This window comes from Larus michahellis, chromosome 6 (assembly GCF_964199755.1).
Source record: "Larus michahellis chromosome 6, bLarMic1.1, whole genome shotgun sequence".
In the NCBI taxonomy this organism is placed as follows: Eukaryota; Metazoa; Chordata; class Aves; order Charadriiformes; family Laridae; genus Larus; species Larus michahellis.
Window position 1 is genome coordinate 6,832,693 of NC_133901.1, and position 25,040 is coordinate 6,857,732.

The following is a 25,040-nucleotide window of genomic DNA, read 5'->3' on the forward strand; positions in this document are numbered from 1 at the left end:
GCGGTGAAACTAAAATCGGGTTTTACTTGTCAGATGGCAGACAGTGGAAATAGTTCTGAGAACGGTTTAATGATAAACATTTGGGCCAGAAAAAAATGTGGCTGATATTGATGGCTTCTCCAACCAGACCTGCTGAAAACCTCGAGTAATTACAGCGGGGTTTAAGGAGCGAGTCTCTCTGCGCTCTCGTGTCAGAGAGCAGAAGCTGCCGGCCAGCATCCGTAATGTAAATACAGTCTGTTACGTGATGTATGATACACAGAAGGAGAAAGAGCTGTTAAATATGATCACCTTAAATGGCTACAGACAGGACTCATAAACCTCGCCTCAGGCCTTCTCAAAGCTGTGAAACCTGCATTAGCCAAGCAGTGAAAGCCCCGTAAAGGAGCAGGGCTGGGAGAGCAGCCCACGAGTGGCTTAGAAACAGTTGGGAAAGGTCCAAATGAGGAAAAAATGAAATAGCCCCAAAGAGCTGAGAGGAGTTAGCAATGGAGTGAGACCGAGAAGTGCTGGTACAGAAAGTCAGAGGAGGAGGAAAGCAAAAAAACCTTTTGGAGGTAAAAGAAATAAAGGCCTTTCTCAGGAAAAATATAAGAGGGTTTTAGATAGTTTGGGGTTTTTTTTGAGCAGAGAGATAATAGCTAAGGCAGAATATTGACAGGCGAACGCGTTGTTTCAGCTACAAATAGTTCAGGTTCCCGAAAAGCTGGATTTGCTTACACAGTACCTAAATGAGGTACCTTGATGCTGTCACTGTGTGAATAGTAATGAAAGGAACAAATAACAGCAACAAAAAAACCCAGCTATACTCTTGAATAGAAAGCTTTGCTTATTTTTTTCTACTAAATAATACCAAGATGAAGTGGTGTTACTAAATTTCGATGAAATTTGGAAGAAAATATGAACTTCTATTTTCTTTTTGGTTCCAAGCAAAATATTGATAATGTCAACAAAATCATACTACAATATTAAAATATAAAAATTGAAGATCTGTTTCTTTTAGGAACATACTTCATCTTTTGTTGTTTCTTGACATTTGTACCAGGTTACAAAATATAGCCTCCGCTGCCACGGGAATGCCATCCTTTTAGCTGTTATAAAGCACAATAACCTTTGTTCTGCTATTAAATTCACTAAAATGTCCAGTTAAGCATTTTTAAACATCATGTTTTCTACATCAAATTACTTTCTGGCTGTTGTCATGAGCGCTGTGACACTCTGATTAAGGAAATAAAATAATCTTTCCGTGTACTAATTAGAGAAGCAGCTGCATTACTAAGAAATCATTTTTTTCCTTGATATTGAAAACATCTGCTCCTGCTCAGCTCTTACATTATGTCATAACGTGGCGTGTTATGTCATACTGTACTTGTCACTGAGGTTTTAACTAACGCTTTTCATACCACACTTACAGCAGACAACTGCACGCAGTCATTTACAGCAGTTTTGTTGTAAAACTTCGGTAACCTGCTGACATTCGAGCCCTGATTTATACAGCTGAGGACTTGGCCTTTTCTTTTCATATGCAATAACCTCATTATTACTCTCTTAAATCACCCAGAGAAAAAGGTAATGTGAGGAACATGTTTGCCAATATAGCAGCATTCTTTATGTTGAGATTTTAAATGATTTGATTTTGCACAAAGCCATATCCTCTTTGCACGTATTCATAATTAATGATAGTCGATTGTTCTTTTTTTTTTTTATTCCAAGGTTATTTTGAAGAGCACATCGGTTCAAAAAGTTTCAGCAGAGAACTTTTATAAACACTCTTGGGTCACTGATGACAAGATCGCTGTATAATTCTAATACATTATCTTACAAGCTGTCCCTGGATGTCTCCACTATAGTCTAAACACTGTCTGCTTTGATTGCTTCTATTTACAAATGGTCTCTGCTGCTCCAAAGTTTAAATACCTTCTACATGTCTGGATTTAATTTATTCCAATAAATGAAACTTTTCAATAAAAGCTGCCCTTTGAGTTATAAACATACCGGGATAATCCAAAGTCAAATGAAGTTTTATGCGCGTGTTGCTGAGCACAGAACATCATCCATCAAACACAGCGTAAGCTTGTAGCCCACGGGGTGGTGGATCACCATCCCTGGGAGATATCAAGACCTGGCAGAGTAATTAGCCTCCCTTAGCAGGAGGACTCAGAGGTCCTTCCTGCACGAGATTTGCAGCTGTCCTGTAAAAGGGAGAAGCGGGAAGACACCCAGGAGAGTTCAGAGGCGTTTGACGGCTCAGCAGCTGCCTGGTGACTGATAGTCAGCCCTCGAGTCCTGAGCAGCGTCACCAACCCCGCTCCTGCTCCACCTCCCCCACCCACGTGCCTTTTCCCCCAGCTTTTATCAGCTTTTATTATTCCCCTGCTGCAGGAGCCCTGATTCCTCAGTCCAAACCTAGGTGGTATGTTCTTTAATGTTGCTGCTTGATCATGGTAGAAATTTGAATGACTGCGCCTTTTTCTATCTATCTGCTGCACACCAGCAGGTTGGATCTAGCCGGGTCCAGCCCATGCCCTTTGCAGGGCGGGGCTAAAAACACTGCATTAGGAATAAAATGGTTTGAGGATAATTTTCTGAATAAAGTGTTTTGTCTTGCCTGCATAAAATAATCCCAAAGGGAGCTTATTAGGACAATCTTTCCGTCTTCTAATAGTAAGGATGGCTAAAAGCTAGAGTAGATTGCGGAAAATATAGGCTTTTCCATGAAGTAGAGGTTTTCAAATATGATTAAATAAATACCTACCAGTAAGGCTTTCAGAACAGGTGACCCTGGCTTGTATTAGTGATGGACTGAATAGATGTATCGCGTCTTTTCTTCCTTTTATTTATTCTTTGACAATTTTTCCCGTTTTTTTTAGTACCGATTTTGATACTTAAATGAATTCCAGCGGGTCGTGTTTGAAACTTTTCAGTAAGATGAAAAAAAAAAAATACACCTGAGTTTCCCTGCCCGTGCCCATAGTTCCTTGAAGTTGACCTGCAGGACATTAGCTCAAGGGTGCCTTTACAATGGAAGAAGGAAAATTTTCCAACACTTTGAAAAGGTAAGTCAGCAAATGCATCCAATATTATTAGATCTTCAATAGGAGCAATTAAGAACCTGCCTATGCAAAGAAAAAATGCAACAGCCGAAATTACTTGATGGTTTACAAGGTAGTTATGAGTTTTTGGTTGGAACACCTTTGTGAAGTAAAGTGCTATTTGCTATGCCCTAACTTCAAACGTCATTAAAATTTATGGACTTTGCCTCTTCCTGAGTGACCTATACCATGATCTGACTATGAAGATTGAATGGTCAAATTCTTGCAACAGCTGTCACAATAATGTGTCACCTTATTGCACATTGCAGTGCTGTTGACATCCCCATGGCTTCTTAGGGGACCATCACAGATATTCTTATACAAAGGACTCCAAAAGAATTTTAAAAATTTTATCCTGTTGCCTGATGCACTTACACAGTGAATCATTGCTGATGGCTTCGTCTGGGTTGCATTTCTTGGTGACCGGTTTACTCTCCTGTTTGTTCAGGATACAGTATCACATCGTGTGCCTTTTACATTACAAATTACATGTAAATAGAGAGGTATGAATTCAGAGGATTTTAAACTCGCTACTTTTCTCCCTGGATGTTTCAGTAACTGAGTTCTGGGTAGCTACACAGACAACACTGAAAATATTTCTTTAGCTTAGGTGAAGTGAAAGACTTGTCCCTTCCACAGTTTTCAGAAAAGCGATCCCTTTGAATATCAGATGCCAGTTGCTGCCTTGCTGTCTATGCCGTGGTGTGCTGCAACGGGTGACTGTAGGTGGGAGTGGCACGCGAAGCCAGCCGTGCGCTAAACCGGGGAGTTCCAAAGAGACAGGGTGTGCTGGGAATTGTATATTCGGCACTTGCCCAATACTCTTTTCCTCTCTTCCAAGTAAAAAATTGTTTTACCTTTATGAAGTCATTGCATTCGACTCCTACGCTAACTGCTTCATCTGAGGGAATTGTGCTATCTGCTCCTCAGAGCACCTCTACAAAGACCAGAGGATACGCGCCGTCCTCTACCAACCCTTTCAGCTAAAGAAGAAACTGTTTCTCCCCTGCTCACAGTCCACGCATACATGCTTTTCAAGGACAACATAATTAAACATATGTTGCTTATTGTTCTCTCTGTGTGAGGGAGAGGCGTGATAGCTGCTAATGAAAAACAATGTGATTTTTTTTCCCCTGCGCATACTATCGTTCCTTTTCTGGTCTGTCAATCAGACTCGTCCTTAGGAAAACCTTTTGCCTATAGCTTTTCCAAAATTACAGAGACAAGTCAATTCATCTTGCTAATATAATACTTTGCCAGTTCCATTAAGTTTTTTAATCAGAAAAAGGATGATAAAATTTGGGGGGGAAATCCCAAGCTAATAATTTCAAAGTTTTACTAAATGAAATGCATTCATCTTTTTTAAAATTTAATATTAAACAATCTCAAACTTTTTAGAAGCCCAGAACAAGCAGAGGTTTTAATTTCACAAGAAAACCGTTAATTTTACTTTTTAGTTCAAAAGGTTTAAAAATGCTTTTGTTAAAGCCAATCCGTAATGATTTCCCCTGATTTTTCAGAACTGGTAGCTAAGCAAAAAATCAGTTCATACTATTCCGAGGTTATTTGAGGAGCTCTTTGTTGTTACTCTTATGTTTCCAGCTTCATTCTCCTGTTTTGAGTAGCAGTTAATTATTTGAGAAAAAATCGAAACAGACCTTAGCAACATGAAAGTAATAAAGAAATTCAGTGATTGCATTCACTCAACAGGGTAAAATTTCTGAAGCCTGAAAAGTTCCTGCACTGGAGAGCGAAAGGCCACTAATAACCTATTGTCCTCAAGAGCAACACAGAAAATAAAGAGGAAAAAAACACATTCTTTGCCGCAGAGTGGTGTTTCATTTTCTCTTGGCTGTATGTACTGCAGTAGACACGTGCAAAAAAAACAAAAATCCACCAAGAAGTGCTCCTTAACAAGTTAACAAGATCTTTGAAGGAGAAAGCATACGTCTTTCATTATGATCCTGTTGTGATAAACCTTTAGTCTTATTCTTCTTCAAGGGCTTGCAAGTGATACTTGAAGTCCAATAAAAGTGAAGACTTGCTGATGCAGTTGGAGTTTAAAAGGAAGAGAAAGAGCTGGTGTCAGTTGTATCACCTCACTGTCAAGGTTTACATCCTTTTCGGTAAATATTGTAATATTTAGCTAAAGTCTAGTCATGAGTGGGTCTTTTTTCCACAAATCTAGTGTGTAAAGACTATCTTTACTTTGTAAAATTTGTAATTCATTCTTAATGAAGGTACTGCTTCGCTTGGCACAAAGCCTAGGACGAGGACTAGGAAATGACTTTGAATGTGCATAAGTGACATTCCACATTTCGCAAACTTATTACATCCTTCTTGATCTATTGCCTTTTGTCATCTGGGGTCTCATCCTGAAGCCCTTACTAAGGGAAAATTCTCTCTGACTTAAAAGCTAAGCAAAGCCTTTATGAATAAATCACCTGAGCTTTTGGGATCATTGATCACTGAACCAAACTTCCCAATCGCTGCGGACTTTCTGGTAACAGGAGCGTGGTACCTGCTTGGCATCGCTACCGCTGCGTTTCCCAAGCCCTGCTCCTGCTTGCTGCGTCTTTGCTAATTCGCTTTATCATTTCACTGCTTGGCTTTTCCAGATTAAGTAAGTTTACAGCAACTGGTTTAATCTCTATATTTAAATATTTAAACCATTTGTCCTACCCAGGATTTTCCTCTTATTATAAAAATTACTACAGAAAGAAAGAATGTTGGAAGCCAAAGGAAAAAAAAAAAATAATGGAAAGGGTATTTTACCTTTATTGAAGCAGCTTAAACAAATGCAGCATCTTGCTGCTACGGACATAAACGGTTTGTATTGTTTAAAGTAGGAGCGAGGTTCTCGTGGGTGTAATCGAGGGACTGTGAGCCCAGGCAGCTTTCCCATCCAAAGCAGATGAGGAAGTCGTCCTCGATTTTTAAGTAACATGAGATACTATTAATGTCTGATGGAAATAACGAAGGGGATAATCAGATGTTGGACTGCAGAAATGAGTAGAAAAGTCCAATAAGCTTTTATGAGAGCTATGCTGCGATTTCTTCAGATGTATTAATAGCAAAACCAAATCATTTCATTATAACTATTATTATTGCAGGAACTATCACACATCCTTCTGTAGCTGTTACATTACAATTATTTGAAGACAAAAGGGAAAAGCTGCAAATTAGCAAACTTCAATTATTGTTTTTAAACCTCAAGACTTTTTCCTTTCTTGTCTGAGAGACATAACAAATTTTAGAGAAACTGCCAGACAATTTTCTCCACACTCTAAAATCAAAGCAGTTTTCATATTAAATATTTAATAATGCAAGTGATATACAGCAATTTTTGTAATGTTACTCCTGTTGATAGTAACTTTCAAATTTACAGTTTAACAGATTATGGTTTTCTCTCCTTAATTCATTCTAACATCTCCCAAGTTTTGTCCATAGATTTGTCCTTCTTTCTCCGAAAATGTATGCCAGAGGATGGATGTGTGTGTACCTGGGGTTGAGATGAAGAGCCCGACGTCAGAGTTCAACACCTGACCATGCCACAGCCTATTTTACATGAACCTGAACAAGCCTTCCTGCACCCCAGCTCCGCGCCTGTCAAAGAGGCCGGTGATCATTTTTCTTCCGCAAGTTTTACCTCTTTCATTCAGTCCACGAGATGGAGAACACGTCCCATTAAGAAGCACAGCACCTAGCACGGGAGAGCCTGAATTGCCATTCACTCTTTCAAAAGCAGGAACGCAAAGAGATGCAGCGTTAGATTAACAAACGTAATGTGTCCCAAAATGAGGGAAATAATTTCCGCAGTAAGCACCTTTATTTTCCTTGGGAAACTTCACAGGGACATTCGGAGTCACTGATGAGCCATAGAAGCAACGCTAAAAAACTAATAAAATATGTGAAAGTCGACACAGACAGATGCCAGCAGGTCACCTTAGCTGGCTTTGTTTAAATTAAAAAGAAATGTGAAACAATTTAAAATCAGCCCTTCTGCTGGATAATTCTTTAGAAAATTGATTAGTAATCTCACAGGCTACCCTTTTCTTTGCCTTAATAATTTACAACTTGTATCATCTATCTACCACCAAGGCACACGGGATCAGCAGCTACCACAAATCAGTAGCTAGATAAGATCACAGAGTACTTGTTCATTTTTAAAAAAAATGCACAAAAGTTGACTAATGCGAGGTTCTGGGGTAGTGCTGGGGCCGGGGACAGGCTGCACAAGGACGGAGATGCTTTTCCAAGGCACAACATCCTCGCACGGTGATGCCCTAGAGGCTGCGAATCTCCATACAGACTACTTATATTTTAAAAATCACCCAGTTCCAGTTCCGAGAAAAAAAATTAAAAATAAAAATGTAATAGAGGCAATTTCTACTGTGAAATGTGAGTGAGCGGGTGTAAACAGTTACAGAAGTGCAGGCTTCGGTTTCTCTGAAATGAGATTCCTGAGGGCTTCATCCTGACCTTTCCTGTTTAAACATATACTATCCTGACCACGTTTATAAATATATTTATGGCATATATATTCCTACTGTTTATGTACTCAGGGAACGCTCTTCCAGCCTCAGAGACTGATCGCCTGGCAGTGATATCATTCCTCCTCCTAGCCAAAAAAAACCCAAGCAGCGAGCCGTCAGAGTGCAGAAGTTAGCCGTTATAAAAGATCGATACCCTTTTTTTAAAAACTAATTGCTAATAAAAGGGTAAGATGTATCCGCTGCCTGGCGGATAATTTAAATGCTCTTAATTCTCGAGCGTGCAGAGTGAGCGACTTCTCGGCTCGTCGTCGTATTAAGCCCTATTCGGGGGCGCTGCCTCCCCCGGATTTGCACCAGATGGGGCTGAGATGCAGCCGCACGTTGACACGTTCTCAGCCGAGCCCTAATCTTAAGTTTTGCTGAACAACCTCCTGCAGCCTTCAATTACCACTGCAGAACTTTGAAATTGGATCGGGGATGGCTTTTCTGACGAGGAGAACATGATGTGGTTTTTATGTACACAGCCGGCTGTAGGGTGCCAGGTTATGCTGTAACCGGTTTTAATACTTATTTTTAATTATAACTTTGCAGGAAGGAGCAGCGATCAATAAAGTAGTCTCTTTGGTCTGATTTCCACAAGAAACAATGACCATCATTCCTCTAGGGAGCATTCAGCTGGAAAAAAAAATGAAGGGAAAAAAAAGAAGAAAAAAGAAGTGGAAACCTATGATTCCTCCTTGATTCCTCCTCACTGCTCAGCAAATTCATCTCATTTTTTAGGAAACATAAGTCCTATCATCATCTTTTATTTCTGTCACAAGCAGAACGGTTTAAGCAGTCTCTTCAAAACTGCCCCTTGCTGGTTTGCTTGTGATGTGTCTGTGGGTAGGTCTTGATTTGGACCCACAAGTGCCATTTGTCACATTCATTCGGCGAAAATCACTCAGTGCCGCAATTCAGGCCATTGCAGCACCTCATCTTCCTTCCACATACACTCCTCGGAGTTTCCCTTTTTCGTCCGATTGGACATTTTCCACGTTGCCATCAGTGTTTTATGAATTCAGCCAGTTACAGAAGGTGGGCAGCAGAGTCACCAAGGGCAGGGTGGTGGGAGATGCCCCCTCCCCAGCGCTGCCCCCTTTCTCAAGGGTCTGAAAACACACTTGCAATTACCCACTAATTACCCACACCTGCTTCTTTTACAGGAAAGGCAGATACTGCTACTAATCTGTGGACAAAAATCCCTTTATTTCTATGAGAGGTCTTAAAGTGCTGCATTGCAACCTGTAATGCTAGAGATCTGCGAGGCGGGGGGCAAGGCTCCTGCGGGCACCACGCTTCACTCTAATAACTGTACACTTAAAATAAGAAACGCTCTTGGAAAATCAGTAGTGGCTATTTTTTTCTACCTTTTAATCACTTGCTTTATATTTTAAGGAACCGGAGTGAATGGCTGGAATATAGGAAGGAAAAACGCTGTTTTGGATGCGTCGTGCAGGTGAACTTCATTTGAAAGAAAGAAGAAAGAAACCCCTCATCATACAGTGATGTTTGTCCGCTATGGCACTAATCATTAGTAATAAGTATTAACGTACCACCGGAAGTACTGTAAGCCAAACGCTGCGTTTTCCCTTAAAGCTGTGCTCAGGCTTGTGAGGTTAGAAGGCTTTTATTAAGGGATGTTACCCAAAAAGTCAGCTTTTCCTCACCCTTCTGGCTTGAGCCAAAACTCCACATGGATTTCAGCTGCCTTTTTGCTTGTCTCCTCTTTGGACAGCCGTTGCTGAGCTTTAGGACTTAATGCGATATTAAGCATGAGGCAGAGTTTACCTGAGGAATATTTAAAAAGAAATATGTCTAGAGTACAGTTATAAAGCTATCGCAACATTATATACAGTTACCAAACTTGGAAAGACCTCTTTAAGAGTGACCCGTAAACACCTTCATGTATTAATGTTGCATATTAATGTTACGTTTTCTATATTAATTTTTTTAAGGATTCCCAGGCATCTTTCTTATTCTTTTCTATATGCATTGTTCTAAACGCGCAATGTCCTTTTCATTAAAAGAGCAGACTTTTCTTCTCCAAACTAAACTCCCAATGTTCAGCTTATCAGGATTTTCACCTGCGTTTCTGGAGCAGGAATATCTATATTCTAAATGCTGTGCGCCCCATAGGGGCAACCAAAAGAGCTTAAATACTCAGTGATCTCCTAGTTTATGCCAGCAGCTATGTTTGCTATCATCCCTTGAAGTGACAGTTGTTCATCACGCATTCTTTGTCTCTCCCACAGATTTAACTCCAAACTGTCTTTTGCCTCCATTAAGTGGATTGTTAGAAAATTGATGTTATAAAAAAATCCATCTCTGATAAGATTATCTCAAGAACATGCCACCCAAACGCGCAGATCCTTTGTCAGTAAACCAGCAGAGCTGGAGGCAGTGTAGGCATCTCCAGAAAAACTACTTCAGATTTATGTTGCCATCAGTCTTGCGCAAAGAGACGAAGGCATAATTATAGTTTAAAAAAAAAAAAAAAAAAACAACAAAATAATGACACTTAAACTTTCAGATTTGTGTGCAATTGGAATAAAAATGTTGATTAAGATTACTAAAGAAAGACCTCATTTCCAAAGAAAATGTAGTTACTGTTACAATAACCCAGCTTTCGGGATTTTCGTTTTTTTTTCTAGTGAACATCACTCATCGCATTCAAAGGACTTTTCTCAGGCCAAGGTAATATTGGAAGATGCAGCTCAACAGCACAAGGATGAAAAAAATATGCTTTTGGGGGGATGAGCAAGGTTTCTTTTTTTTTTTTCTTTTTTCTTTCTCAGATGAGAGAGACTAGAAAATTGATCCAAATAAAAGTTTCATGTTTCATGTAAGAATACATCAGACATTACCTTTTCCAAAGATTAATAAATCAGGGGCTACCTAAAATAAAAGCAGGCAAACAAGCAAACAAAAACTCTGTTGGACAAGCTTACTTCACAGAAAGTATAATAAACACGTGAAATCTGATATACCACAAGCAAAATAAAAATTCATATTTTATTCATGAATTCATCAATGGTTTCAAGAGACTACCAGCACAGACAGATTTTTTTGATGCCACATTAATATTTCATTGTTTTTTATGGAAGGGAAAAAATGAACAGAGCAGATAAAAATGGTACAAATAACATTTAAAAGACAAAGGAAGAAGAGGGATTTGGAATTAATAAGATTGAACAGGAATGAGAGGGAAATGGTCAAAATCTACTGGGCAGGTCTGGGTGTCACACGCCCCCAGGGTCTTCACACAGAGCTTACAAGGCTTCCCTTTCCTTCTTTCCACGTGTAGGAAACTCATCAGACTTGGCCAAATTTGTATTCAGAGAAGTGCTTTGCTCCTTGCTTGGGAAAAAAGAGTGGTCGGAGAGAAAAAAAATAAATAAAATAGTGTGTCTGAACCTAATCATACTTTTTGGAAGAGAAATAGCGAGTGCACGGAGTGGCATGACAAAGCCCAGGAGAGTGTCTGCCCTGGTGATTTTCCTCTCCTTGCACTATTTCAAACTGTATTTTTGCTGCAAAGTGGGACTTTTCCCTTAAAACATGCTCCCTTGCAGAGCTCAAGGATGCTATCGAGGCCGTGTCCATCCTGCACTCACCACCTTGCAGCTGCTGCAGTTCGAGCTCATCTGAGCTTGGCCACAGCAGCACAACTTCTCCCAAACTGGAAGATGCCTTTACTCCTTAAAGGATCACAGCGATCACAGCCTCTTCCAGCTTTGGACCAACTCTTTTGCCTTTTTTTTTTTTTTTTTGGCAGAGGTATTACAGCTGCAAAATGATAGATTACTATTTCTTATTTGTGTTGGAAAGTCCACACCGCAGCCAAAATTCGCTGGAGAATTAAGTAGTTTCTTCTAAGTGGCAGAAAGTGTACTGTTAAGGTGAAGCGCAAACGAGGAGATAAAATTAAATTGCTTTGTCCAAGATCATGCAGCTGTACTACAACCAGCCGGAGAGCCGAGATGAGACCTGAGGCGCGGTGACGGCTCTGCAGAGGCATCGCTGGCTTCGCTGCCTCCGCACGGACCGCCTGCGAGATGCTCTGCTCCCACCCGGCACTGTCTCCAGGTGGAAACTCCTGAGAAACGGAGGTTTGACAGACTTAACTTCAGCCTTAGGCCTAATTTCGAGAGGCTGGATGTGCTCCTGATTTCTACTCACATGAGGACGGCTGCACTAAAGATTTTTCCAGACCTCTGAGTCCCTGCTCATTATGCCCCAAGTACCGAGCCAAGTAAGATGGTTTGCATACAATATTTGTGTGCAGGATGCTGCATCCTTCATCCTTCACATCACAAAATGATGTCATGCACCCTAGCACATTACAGGTTTTAAAAATATTATGTCTGACCATACATAACCTGTCCTGTTGGAAAGAAAATATATTCCTGAGAGCACCTGATCTATGAAACTTCACTGCATGGGTGAATAAGCCCCACCGGCAAGGTATAAATGTCCTGTACTCTGTCTTTGCACCTCAGGCTCTCAGACATATTTCTGCAAAAAGACACCGTAAAAGCACAGTCTGCCATCGTGGAGTGGAAAAGCAACTTCCAGGTATTCATAGGCATAGTCCATTTAAAATTTTTTCTTTAACTATATAAAGAAAATTGATCCTGGAACAACTATGAAATAAATTAATAATTAGCCGAATAATTACATCGTGGCGCTTGCTAATTTTGTTTCTTTAAAAGGGCGCTCCCAAAGCTACTAGACTCTAAACCTATCCAGTGTGAGCAGAAACAAGGCACGACCCAAATTGTTTGTGCTTAAATTTGCTTTAATCTGGCAGGCTGTTGATACACCTACTCCAAACTTGTTGCTGAGGCAACTGTTGGCACAATTTCTCCCACACTTAATTCAGTTTAAACATTTTCCATAAATGATTTAAATGTCTTCATTTCCATAAACATAAATCCATCAACAACATTTAAAAACTTTTCATGTTTTTAATGAAATGTTCAAGCCTTCATCTTAATTAATAGTTAAAAATGCAAAACCCTCTAAAAAAATTGAAAATGCTAGCTGTTTCTCTGTAATTTTACAGTAGAATAAAAAGATAAAATGAGATCAAGAACAATTAAATAATAAAACTTGTTATATTTTAAATAATTTAAGGATTGTGCCACACAGTGATAATTTAACTATAAACACACCTTGTTAATCTAACAACTCTACAGTGGTCCATACACAGTAGCTTTTCAATGAAAAAAAAATTCGTTCTCAATGCAAAATTAAAAAATCACATCCACCATTTATCATCTATTTTTTTGGTCATAATTGTTTATTATTTATTATTTGTGCTCCAGCCATAATTACTGCTGGGAATGTCAGTTTAGCATTATAAAAATACACAGGAAGATACAAATCCTTCCCTGAGGAGTTTACATCCTCCTTTTCTTACCATAAAGTGTGGGAAATGTACTATATTTCTCCTTAGAAATGTGTTTTGGGGTTATTTTGTTTTGTTTCAGTTTTTTGCCCCGGGTAGCTAACTCTAATTTAACAGCACTGACTTTAATGACTGTCAGGAGGATAAGTATGAGCCTGGGTGCCCCACAGGCAGGAGGTTGTCTCTGTCCTACACGGACACCAGAAACCTCGTTCCACGTTAGGGAACAAGCTACATTTGACAAAGCCATTCTTCCCGTGCACATTTTCTTTTAAGCCAGCCCTGCGCCCACTTTGGCCTCTACTGGGAACCACTTCGGTCCCAGGATTCTAATATCACATGCAGCACTTCACTCAAGCCCCATATATTCCTCATTAAGCGCGGTCCATCCTTGCTTGACGAGGTAGACACGTCTCGTATAACTGGCCAAGGAGAAAAGGAAGCCAGTCTAATTCTAACAATGGACCAAACATGGGTTAAGTCCTAGACTGGACACGGGGCCCAGGTATACCACACCAATTTGTTCCCTCTCAACAGAAAGGGGGCATCTGAGAGAGTCTCTGGGGAGCGGAGGGAGGTAAAGGGTGCCTCCTTCCATCAAAGATGTGATTTTCCTTCTGAAGACTGCCGTTTCTACAATTTCTATGCCACTCTAAAGTCACGTGGGATTCATCCAGGCTTAGGGAGATGTGGATAACTGCATTAATTTTGAAAAGAGAAGGGTTGTTTTTTTTCTGTTTTGGGAAACTGAATGTAAGCTGGTTTGGACAGAGGCCATTTTTGTCATGTGTTTGTAAAGCGTTTTAATTGTGTGCCTTGTCCACGAGCAGGCACTACAGCAACAAGATAAGATGGAGAATAATCGGTGTGTGAATTGGCCTTTTCTTCAGTCTCCTCTGTCTCCTCCCCTGTTGGTTCTTCTGACACTCTACCCTACTCGAGACAAAGGATTAATGCCAGTAATGTCAGTTCCTCCGACATTACGATACTAGCCCAGAGGCTGACCTCCAGGGTAGATAGACGCTGCTCAAAAAATAATACGAATAGTATCATTTAAGGTGGTTGCTGTCTGTGCTGCAGTTATAAGGTGCTCAGTATATTTCAGTACCGAAATATAAAGATTCTTGTTCTTTTATATAGCTTTATATAGTCTGCATATACAGTTCATGTGTATAATTGTATAATTCTAATGGTAGGAATGGAATAGGTCATTTGATTTGAAGATCTTGCAACGGATAGTGTTTTTTCCAGTGTTGGCTCCTGATGTTTTCAGCTCACTGAACCAGAACTTCTCTCTTCTATGGGTTCAGAGATCTCGTCATGCCTCAGAGGAGTTTTCTGTCCTACCTAGTCCTGGATAACCTAAGCCAAAATATTTTTGCCTGATTTCCATCACATTTTCTGACTGCAGTTATTGTTTCTTGATCCTGGCTTTTTTTTTGAAAATGGGAAGCAAAAATCTGATCTATTTCAATGTGGAATCCACTTTCAAAACAAAACAGTGTTGGTGAATGCCCAAAGTTGAAAACTTTAGGACTCAGATCCCACATTTTTTTTCTTTTTTGTCCTTTTTTTCTTTTCTTGTCAGAGAATCATATCATAGCAGAAGTGTTGACTGGAAAGGACCTCTGGAGTACACCTAACCCAATCTCCTGCCTGATGCAGGACTGTCACCAGCATGACATCAGGTCAGTGGTGGCTTTCTCCATGGGTCTTGAAATTCCCCACGTCTGGAGATGTCACAGTTGCTCTGAGTGACCTGATCCAGTGTTTACTAGTCGGGAAGCGTCTATAATGTCCGGCCATTTCCCATTTTCCAGTGCCAACAAGGAAATTCCACAGTTGAGTTTGGCTCCACAGTTTTACAATTCCCTTTCCAGAGAATCTCTCAGGCAAGGCTGGGCCACTCTAAGGGGCTGATCCAACCTCCTTTGCTTACAGCAGAGGAGTTTGGGGAAGCTCCATATAGGCTCTCATCTCACCATGGACACAAGTCAGGTTAGCCAAGCATGGATTGCTCTTGGTAAACCCTTGCTGCCTGAAGGACTTCTCATCCTGCCCACATTAGGCAACAAAGTCAATAGGGATATGTTCTAGGACCTTTCCAGAGACTGCAAGGAAGTGGATCAGCCTCCATCAGCTCTCCTACAACTGGATATTACCATTGAATGCAATATACATCAGCTGATCTACCTCTACAGAAAAAAACACCAAGAGAAATGGAACTCCATTTCTTTGGGTTCTCTGAGATGCCATAACCATCTCATACATTGCTGCACTACTTTACTAATTATAACAGCAGCTACATATCTCTTTCCTCTCTCAGGAGTTTCTAAACAACTTCTCGGCTTCCCAGCCAAAGCTTTACAGTTCAATTTCTCCTGGAGCACTACAGAAAAAAAAAAAAAAAAAAAAAGAGCAGTCATTTGCTGGAATCATGAGCAGCTAATTTGCTGAGTTTAGTGGCAGGAAGCCTGAAGATAATCAATCCAGTTCTTCTCTACATATATGAATGCAATACAGCATGCTGAGTATGGTAAATTATGCTGTTCAAAACAAGATGAAAAATCTTATCAGGTGAAACTGTAGATAAATCTTCACTGGCAGAACATTATGCTTCAGAATATCTGCAGGTCCTTAGAAGATTTTCTCAGTGTCTCACATAGTCAAAATCCAGGCACAATTGGATAATTATATTAAATTAGGATATGCTTATGTTTTTATCTGGAACAGAGGTTACATTTGCACCACAACCTTCCAGATTGCTGCAGTTCTTCCTCATCCAAGTTCAAGCAGTTATTTGGACATAACTAAGTTCACATGAAAGTGTTCAACTTTTAAAAATTTCCTAGCTCTTTACTGATTCTTTGTTTTCCTCCGTGTACATTATTTAATTTTTTTTAGTATTGTCTCGTTCTTGCTTACATGAAATATATTATAGCAAAGTTTGTCTTCTGTGCAGCTGGCAAACCTCTTTTCTGTTTCACCCAGCCATATCCAAACCAGATTTCTTAGATACGTCAGTCAGCAGAGGTACTTTTCTCTATCAAGCACATAGCTTAGCTCACTCCAGGCACTGAGACAGATGATATAAATGTGAGCTGAGCTGGGCAATATAAAACTGCCTCAAATCCTTCTGAGGCTGTATAACTTCATAATTCTCCTGAGGTGCACTAGAAGAGTCATTTCTCTCTTTTCTTCTCCTTCTTTTAGGTGGATTTAACTGACATGACCAAAACTCATTGCCTGGAAGTAAAAAGGAAAAAAATCCTACTGTATATTTTACGGTTAGGTTGTAATTGGAGAACTGCACTTTACTAGACCTGCCGTAAAACCTCTTCATTGACTTCTGAGCAGTGAAATATATACAGGCTTCAGATGAAAAGCAAGCAAACAAACAAACAAACAAACAAAGGAACCATTCCCACACCGTTTACATTTAGGGTTGTACTGGGTCTTTATAAGTGAAATCCTGAGTAGGGAATCGATTCACAACATCCCTTAAAATGCCATAGAGTTATGACTCTTCAAGGTCTGGAAAAGGAAGATTGGGGCAGTTTGTACCCTCTCTGGTATTAATAACTTACTGCATGATGAGACTCCTTCACTTTTGTCCAGAAATGCTTTGGGAACCCAGAAATGTTCCATATTTTGTTGTCTTCAAGTTCAGGTTTTACACTCTGCTATGAATAGCAATTCCAACTAAAACAAACAGACGAAGCAACAAGCAACATCCTTTCCAAAGTTCAGTTCTCTCGGTAGAGTTTTAGGCACCTACAAAGCAATGGCTTCATCCTTCAGTCCCCTGGGGTAGTTTCATGTTACCATACAAAGCCAGGTTACCTAACGGAGAGCACAAAAGGGTGAGGTAAGTTCTTGAATTCAAGTACTTGAGTTTGAACATTTTCGTATGCATCGATATGTGTTACTTTTTTCACTTAACGGGTGTGTATACTTTTAGAAATGAAACTTGAAAGAAGCTATGATTGCAAAGTTTCAGATAAGCTCTTTTAAACAGAAAAACAAATGAACAGATTGTTCAGCCTCATCATTTCTTTTCAAGTGCATATGTAAGGTCACAGGATTAGAGCAGGCTCATATTAAAATATTGTGGCCCACTGGCCTCTGTACAAAAAAAAAAAAAACGAAAAGGAAAAGGAGTATTATTCAGCCTTATTGCGCTAATACACCTTCGCATGGCATCTGTAATGCCTGTGTGCATCCAAACCGAAGAGTAAAAACTAGCGTAACAATGTTGTGCTCTCTAATTAGAGAATTGTGAATAATGCTGGTAATAAAAATAGTGTCATAAAAGGGTAAGAAAATTGCTTCCCCGTAATAAAAAATGTCTCCATTGGGGTCACATTTAGTTTTTGTGGACTGACAAGGAAATCAGTCTCGGTAATATATTGTTAACTGACTGTTCCTCTGATCCCGAAACGTCTTCTCCATTCACATACATATTTCTAGCTTGTTAGGGTGGCAGCATGACAGTACAAAGGACTGGGATGTATGTCTGTGCAAGGTAAGCATAACTTCTAGATGCTCTGAGTCAGGATTTTATAATCAGATAGCAGAGCTAAGTAAATGGTTATGTTCTACATCTCCCCAAAAAAATAATAAAAGGAAAGTCTGAAGCAGCTCTGGAAACAGGGAGACTCTGCAAAGCGCTCCTGAGTTTTTAGAATGTATGATTGGAAATATCTGCTGCTTTTTTGTCTCGTGTTCCTCAAAACCTGATCAAACGTTAAAGATGATCTGAATTTACATGGGGGAAAAAAGCACATACTTCCGCCATTATCTCCTTTTCTGCTTCCTTATAAATCCAAACTGGATAGCATCCAATTTCTCATCGCAACTGCCTCTGGAAATGAAAGAGAGCCTGAATAGAGGAGGAGATGAGCTGCTTTAAATGCTTTTTCATAGTTCTTCTCACTGCTATGAAAGCTTCATTAAAAGCTGCAGCTTGCTTGTTTTCTAACTCTTCCAAAGTAATAAGCATATAATTGTGCTGAAAACTTGGGAGGAGTGTATCACTGCAAACCATTATGGCACTGGTTTATTTCAAGGTCCTTTTGCACTTTCTTGGGAATCAGAGACCTCTGTCATTCACATCTGAAGGAAATTCAGAAGAAATAGTGTCTTCTTAAAGAGGACATTGAAAATTCACAACGTCCATATGTCTACATAAATTACTTCTTCCTGGAGCATTGACTGTGAGTACCTGTTGTGTAGCTTAACAATTATTTTGCCTTTTTTTTGGTCTTCTTAACCTACACTCAAAATATGTCATAAACACCACTCACCGCTACCATACTGGGAGCCTTTTTGCATTTATTTTGATCTGTTGGGGTGGACAAACATAAGTAATGATGAAGAAAATTTGTGATGCCAGAATATACTACAGCCTATTTTAAAAAAATCAGCTGCAGTCCTAAGATCCACACATTCTACAAATGATTACATAGGCTCCCTTCTAATATCTGCTGTGGTGCAAAACAATCTTGCCTGCAGATGATAATAACGGCTTTTCGGAAACAGCTGGAAGGGATCTCAGACAGCCCAGCTAGATGCACGCATTCGTAACACTGAGGATGACAACAATATTCAAAGCTCTTAAATCACCCTCCAAAAGGACAGCCTTTCAGCATCGAAAATCCACTTCATGGATCCACCAAATTCAATCCACTCTTATATTTACTTACGAAATTCCACTCTTGAAGTCCCGTATACATTATGGAACAAAACAGAGACTTTTGCATTGTTTGAGGCTAAAGCTCTGTGTTATTTCTTTTCCAATTTGTGCCACTTATGGCAGCCCCAAATATCCCAGTGTGCAACACAGCGTGGAAGGAACATAGTATTTGCAATATATTAGAACATAAGGGTAATTCCTGGGGTGAACTTAGGTAAGTGAGCCTGATGGGAATGCTGACAAAAATATTCACAAAGTCAGACGTCAATTCTGTTAAAGTGAATGTACGTTTCTGTAGAATAGATTTTCTGTGTTTCCTAGCTGCGTTTCCTTGTCTTCTTTCAGTCTGCAACATTAATTATCCTATGTAAAGATCACAGCTCCCTAATAGTCATTCTGAATCTCTGTTCCATCTTCTTGTTTCCAGTTTCCTTCTCGGATTCCAGTGAAAAAACCCTTCTAGTTTATAATGAAACAGAATGGATTCATATCTCATAAAAACCAAAACTATAAATTTAAAATGGTTAGTTTCTCCCACAGAATCTTGATAGCTTCAGTTTTCAAGCTTTCTCCAAGCTAACTCTGTACCAGCCTCCAGAAATAAGAAGTTATCTTTACATTCGTTAATTTTCTTTCACCAGCTGAGAAAAATAAATGGGTACTCCAGAATAATTAAAGTAAAACCCATAGTGAGGCCAAACATATCTCCTCTTCCCACTGAACCGGTGGAAATTTTCTGGCATATAAAACAAAGATGGGTAAAGCCAGTGGAAAATCATTGCTTTACTTTATTCTTATCTTTTTTAAAAATAAAATTCTTGCCACACAAAAACTGGCTTTAGGATTTTATTATCTGATTGAGGGGCTTTCCTGATAAGAAAGGAAAGAACATTCACAGCAAGTGAAATAATGGCTTTTAGACCACAGGCTTTACCCTAACCCAGAGAAAAGTGTCCACAGAATCCTAATCTCTTTGTAGAATTAAGAATGCAGGGTGTTCCCAGAAGAAAAGATTGAGCTACTTGCCCTCGGCCCCTTCTTTTTTCTCCTGAATTCCTGATTTTCAAGCAAGAAATGCCCTAAGAGGTGTAAGCACTTGAGGTTCTAGAAGTAAATCCCAAATTTATGACCTACTCTACTCAATCAAAAGACCACGAAGGCCAACAGAGGCTGCATTTTTCTTCCCTTTGTGCTTAATTTCAAAATCCAGAGAGGAAATGAATGAACTTTTTGCTTTTCTGTCTGTGTGCCACAATATACGAGTTTTCATCAAAAACCTCAAATATTTTCAGGTAGAGTAATCTCTAAACACTCCCAGAAGCAATTAACATTGTCTATGCATTCTGCCCATGCTTGTTTGTCATGTGAACTATACAAATATTATTTTCAGGGTTTCTGGTAAACTTGTGATTGCTCATCCCAGAGTCACAGAACTGACTAGGCAAACATTATGAAGGGGTCTGGCATTGCCATTTGGAGCCAGGACATGTGGCTAACAGGCGTCACTGGGGCCTGAGCTGGGTAAGTCTTTTGCTTGCCACTAAATGGGGGAAGAGGGGAGAAGGATGCTCCAACCCTGAATGGCTGACGTGCTTTTCTTCCCCTTCCTAGACAAAATTTCTTGAAGAAAAGAACTTGAAATGTGGCCTGCGGGCAATTTTTTTTTTCTCCGTTCCCTCGTGCTTGCCATATAAGCAGAGGGACAGGGTTGGCTATTAGACATTATTTTTAAAAAAAATCAAATGTTGTGGAATTTTACAGAAAAAAAAATCAATTCAAATATTATGACCCATTATCATAAGCTCGTAAACATCCTTTTTATGTATTTTTCCATGATGGATAGCAATTTGCAAGTTGTTTTTTTGCCGACTGCAACAAAGAAGGATCTGATGCTGAAGAAGAAGTACTTAGGCTTTATCCTTAAATATTTATTAGTACAAGAAGCAACGTACCGCAATGTTCTGGCGTTGTGTCACATTCGATTCGCCTGTGTAGGTACAACCTGTAGGCAGCTGTTACACCTAAGAAACAAATCAGTCAAAGGACTGTGAGGCGCTAATGCAAACCAGCCCTTGCCAATGATATGCACAGCTTTCTAAAGAGGCTGGCACATTTTCGCCTTGTGCTTTGCATTTTTACTACGTTTCGTAGGCTTAGCAGCTTGCAGTGCAGGAATTGAATGTGGCTACACGTCGCTTTAGGTGTTTGAGGCGGTCGTTTGATATGTATTTTTATGTGACATCGGTGTTCCTAAGGTACGTGAGCACAAACTTTATCGTTCCATTTATTGCCTTGCAAATTTATATGAATTAGGCAGTTATATAAGTTAGTATTTCAATGCGAGGCAGAAAGAAATCTGATAGGACAGAGCAGTACAGAACACCAGAGCTTGTAAGTGCCCTCAGGCCCAGCTAAGGTCTTAACCCTTTTAATGTTCTCATAACCCTTCCATGCAATGACAAAAATACAAAATACTCTGAAAAAAGAAAATCCTTCTGCCTCAGACTGCTCAGTCACGGCTCACTTTCAGGATTATTGAAAGAAAAAAGAAATTTTTCTGTCCAGTATCTTTTTCTTGTAAATCTGCTGCATTCTGGGAGTTGTAGGAACCCCTGCTCAACAGCGCAGAAGGCAGTGCCAAAAATATGACATGAAGACTAACAAGATGAAATCATTGTCTGTGGGCAAAGCAGAGCCATGTGATACCTCCATCAGCGAGGCTTTCATATGCAGCAACCTAAAACCCTTAAATAAATTGAATTGATTAAGGTGAGCCAGTGGCAATTCAGCCACCAGCTCCTCTAGAGCCACGCAAGGCGGGTTCAGCGGAAGGAGGGCAACGCTCCTTCGTTAGCAGTGAGCTCCTCCAAGCTCCAAAAAAGCTGCCACGGTGGTAATGAGGAGACCCATAACTACAAGGCACTTTCTGAGCAGCCACCTTGTCCCCAGGTCCAGCTTCCAGATGGTTTATCTCAGCCTCAGGACCTAAAAGCACACGCTGGTGATGAGGGAAAGTCATACAGTCCTACGAAGCTGTCAAGTAGAGGAAGTGTCCCCAGGAGATGACTGGCAGTTTAGCAGAGCAGACGAGACAGTACAAACATAAAAATGGAGACAAACAGAGCAGATGCAGGGAAGCCAGCTCATCATTTTTCTCTTGCGAAATATCTGTGCTCTAGTTCCAATTAGCTAGGAGAGGAGCAAATTGTCACTTCAATTCAGACTTCCAGGTTTGGGGAGAGAGCTGTGCCAAACAGTAAGGAAGATAACTTGCAAAGAATATGAAAAAGAGCATCTTTATGGCACACCTGCAGGTCCATATTATCCTCTTAATGCCTACCAACACTTTAATTCGAAGATGAAAAATTACTGGTTGCGCCTGTGTAGTCTCCACAGTTTCGGATTAGCCTTCAGCATTGCCTCGTGGCCCAGGGCTTCGCCTCACGGCAAGCTGTCTGAGCAGCAGCATGGGGTGTGTTGGGAGGCCCACACATCCAGCTCTCTTGCCCAAGTCTGGGGACGCTTTGCTCTGGTCCTGCTTGCACTTGGCGCGATGGCCAGCCTCCCCGGCACTGACAAGGCCCAAGTACGAGTGTGCACTGAGTGTGCAAGCTGGCTGAAGTGCTGACTGTCCTCTAGTGCCTCTCCAGGATTCCCCCATGAATGCTGAAAGAAAAAAATACCTGCTCATGTGGATATATGAAAATGCTTGGCCAGTGATATCATTTTTAGATGTTACTTCTCTGAGAGAAGTAATGCCACCATTACCCTTACACAACACGTGCTGAATACCTGCTAACGTGTTCAGAACTCCAGGTCTGAGCACCCAGAAATGCCCAAAACCGATCTTAACAGCCGAGCTCCAAATTAATCCTTCTATTTGCAACCACACGGTTCTCAGGGAAGGCCTTTGGATGCATGTAACCAGCAAATCAGCACTGTCAGGCTGCCTCTTTGCTAATCCTTCGCGATTCGGTCCAATCTAATCCAATCTAGCAGCTTCTTTTCTGGACATAGGAAGCCCTTTTTATCTGTAGTTAGCTTCACATTAGCAGATAATATTAGCTGAACACCTCTTTCCTTCCCATCTTCAGAGGCTAGAGCCTGTGTCCAAGATTTTGTCACTAAATGTAGGGGCTTTGATTCCAGTGTGTGATTCCCAATCTATCTCCCTTGTGTCTGGGACAATTTCCAAGCTGCAGAGATTCCAGGATTTACCATGTGCAATGGCAAAAGAAATCTGTGTTCAGCAGCCAGGCGCTTCCAGGATCTCTCTGCTGCGGGGGTGGCTGTGTATGCCGGAACTTGTGTATGCAGCCGCATACCCTGTCTTGGTAAAAGTAACTAAAATGAAGTACAAAGTAAAGCAAGATGGGATTTAATGATTTTATGTTGACTGTTTCGTACCCAGGCAGACGTCATTGCATCGAGGCTGGTGATGGTGGTAAATGCAGGGGAATACAAATGTGTGGAAGAAACAGCAAAACAGGGGTTAAAAGAATGACATCTTTTAATTGCTACAGATGATAGAGAGCAAATAATACAAAGATAAGGTGTCAGGAAGATGAAGAACAGAATTGGAACCATAAAATAATGTGGCAAAATATCCTGGCCAACGTCAATTTCTAAAGTGTATAAAAGGCACATCCAGAATTAGTTTACTGTCTTCACTCAAGAAGAACCCAGAGGATAAAGTGAGGATGTCAGCAATGCCCCTTGTCCTCTGTCACACACAAGCGATCCTGACCAGACCACTTGGGCACACGTATCTCGGTGTTCAGGAGTACGCGAGGCTCAGACTGAGCAGGTCAAACCAACCGTTTGAGAGATTTGGCCAAATCCTTCACCTTCTTAAGGTTTTACATTTTTGTATTGAATTTTGCTACATTGATTTCCTGCAGCTGTGCTGCTTCTAGCTGCGTTTTCTTATACTGTAGTTCGGCTTAGGAAACATCTTCTCTTTTTTAATCTCTCATTTGAGAGATTTCCATCAAACCCAATTCTTGAAAAGAAAAAATACCTTTGCACATTTGAACTTCTGCACCGGGGAGAGCAGGAGACATAAAGCTCAAAGCAGGCCTGGTCACAATCCTCCCCAGAAAAAGCAGAATATAAGCAACAGAAATGCCTGTAATAGAGTTCGCAAAACCAGCTTCAGTTTAATAACATAGGACAATTTTAGTATCACAGGTACTCGTTATAATTTGCAACGTATGGTTTTTGATTGGATTGACGGAGCCACATTAAATGAATTGTCCGTATTTTTATATGCTTTTAGAGAATTACAAAAGCAGTTTATGGATTAGTTTGAAAAAACCAACTTCTGCCATATGAGTTCAGATGATCATCATCTCCATACGCTCGATTATAATGCCCACTGTGAATTCTGCGTTATCATTTGACTGATACATCAGAATTCTTTTATTTCCCTTAGTTTTCAGTGCTAATTTTGAAGTAAATCTTGAACCTTTACTGAATTGTTGTAAAAATCGGATCACCTAAAACCCACTATATATGAAGTGATTTTATATCTCTACGAAGACTTTAACATTGGCTGAGAAGCCTACATTTGTTCTTCAGCATTCAATGCTTTTAAAAGAAAAGTCTGATGAAAAAAAAATGTATCACTGAAGACTGCATTATCCAATGTATATATTTGTAAAAAAAAATCTGTTCATGCTTTTCAACAAGCAGAGAAAAGGGGTTTTTTTTATGTACTTTCTAACTTTTGAGTTAAACCTGTACAGGGGATTGAGAGGAGGAGGCTCATATGGCTGGGATTTAGAAGATGCTGTAAATTGGAAATCAGCTTTTCGATGGTGAGGCATACAGAATAAAAGGTAGGTTTGTAGGGGGCAAGAAGAAGTCTCTGCAAATTGTTGTGTCAGCTGGGTAGAAATTTTGCTAGGAACTTTTCTCTACTGCTAGATGATCGTTTTGGGGGAGCTGAAAAGGAAAGGAACCGGAGGCTATTTGCCCCAACTGAGAATATTTTACAATAGCTGCTAGTATAACAATGGGTAAGAAAATAGACTGATCAGGGAACAAGGGATATATAATTGGCAAAAATTGCTCTGTGGTGACCCAGCTGGGGCAACTGATAGCTGTAGGTAGCTGGTATTCAAGACTTTGGGAGTTTTATAGCTATTTGCATATCAAAAGCTGTAATTTTCCTTGAAAATCAATGGAAGTCTCTCTGACTGAGCCCACCTGATTTTTATTTTCTCTATTTTTATTTTCAAGATAGTAAGACTCATCAAACATTGGCCTTTTGTATTAATTCCTCTTCGGTGTGGGCTTTTCCC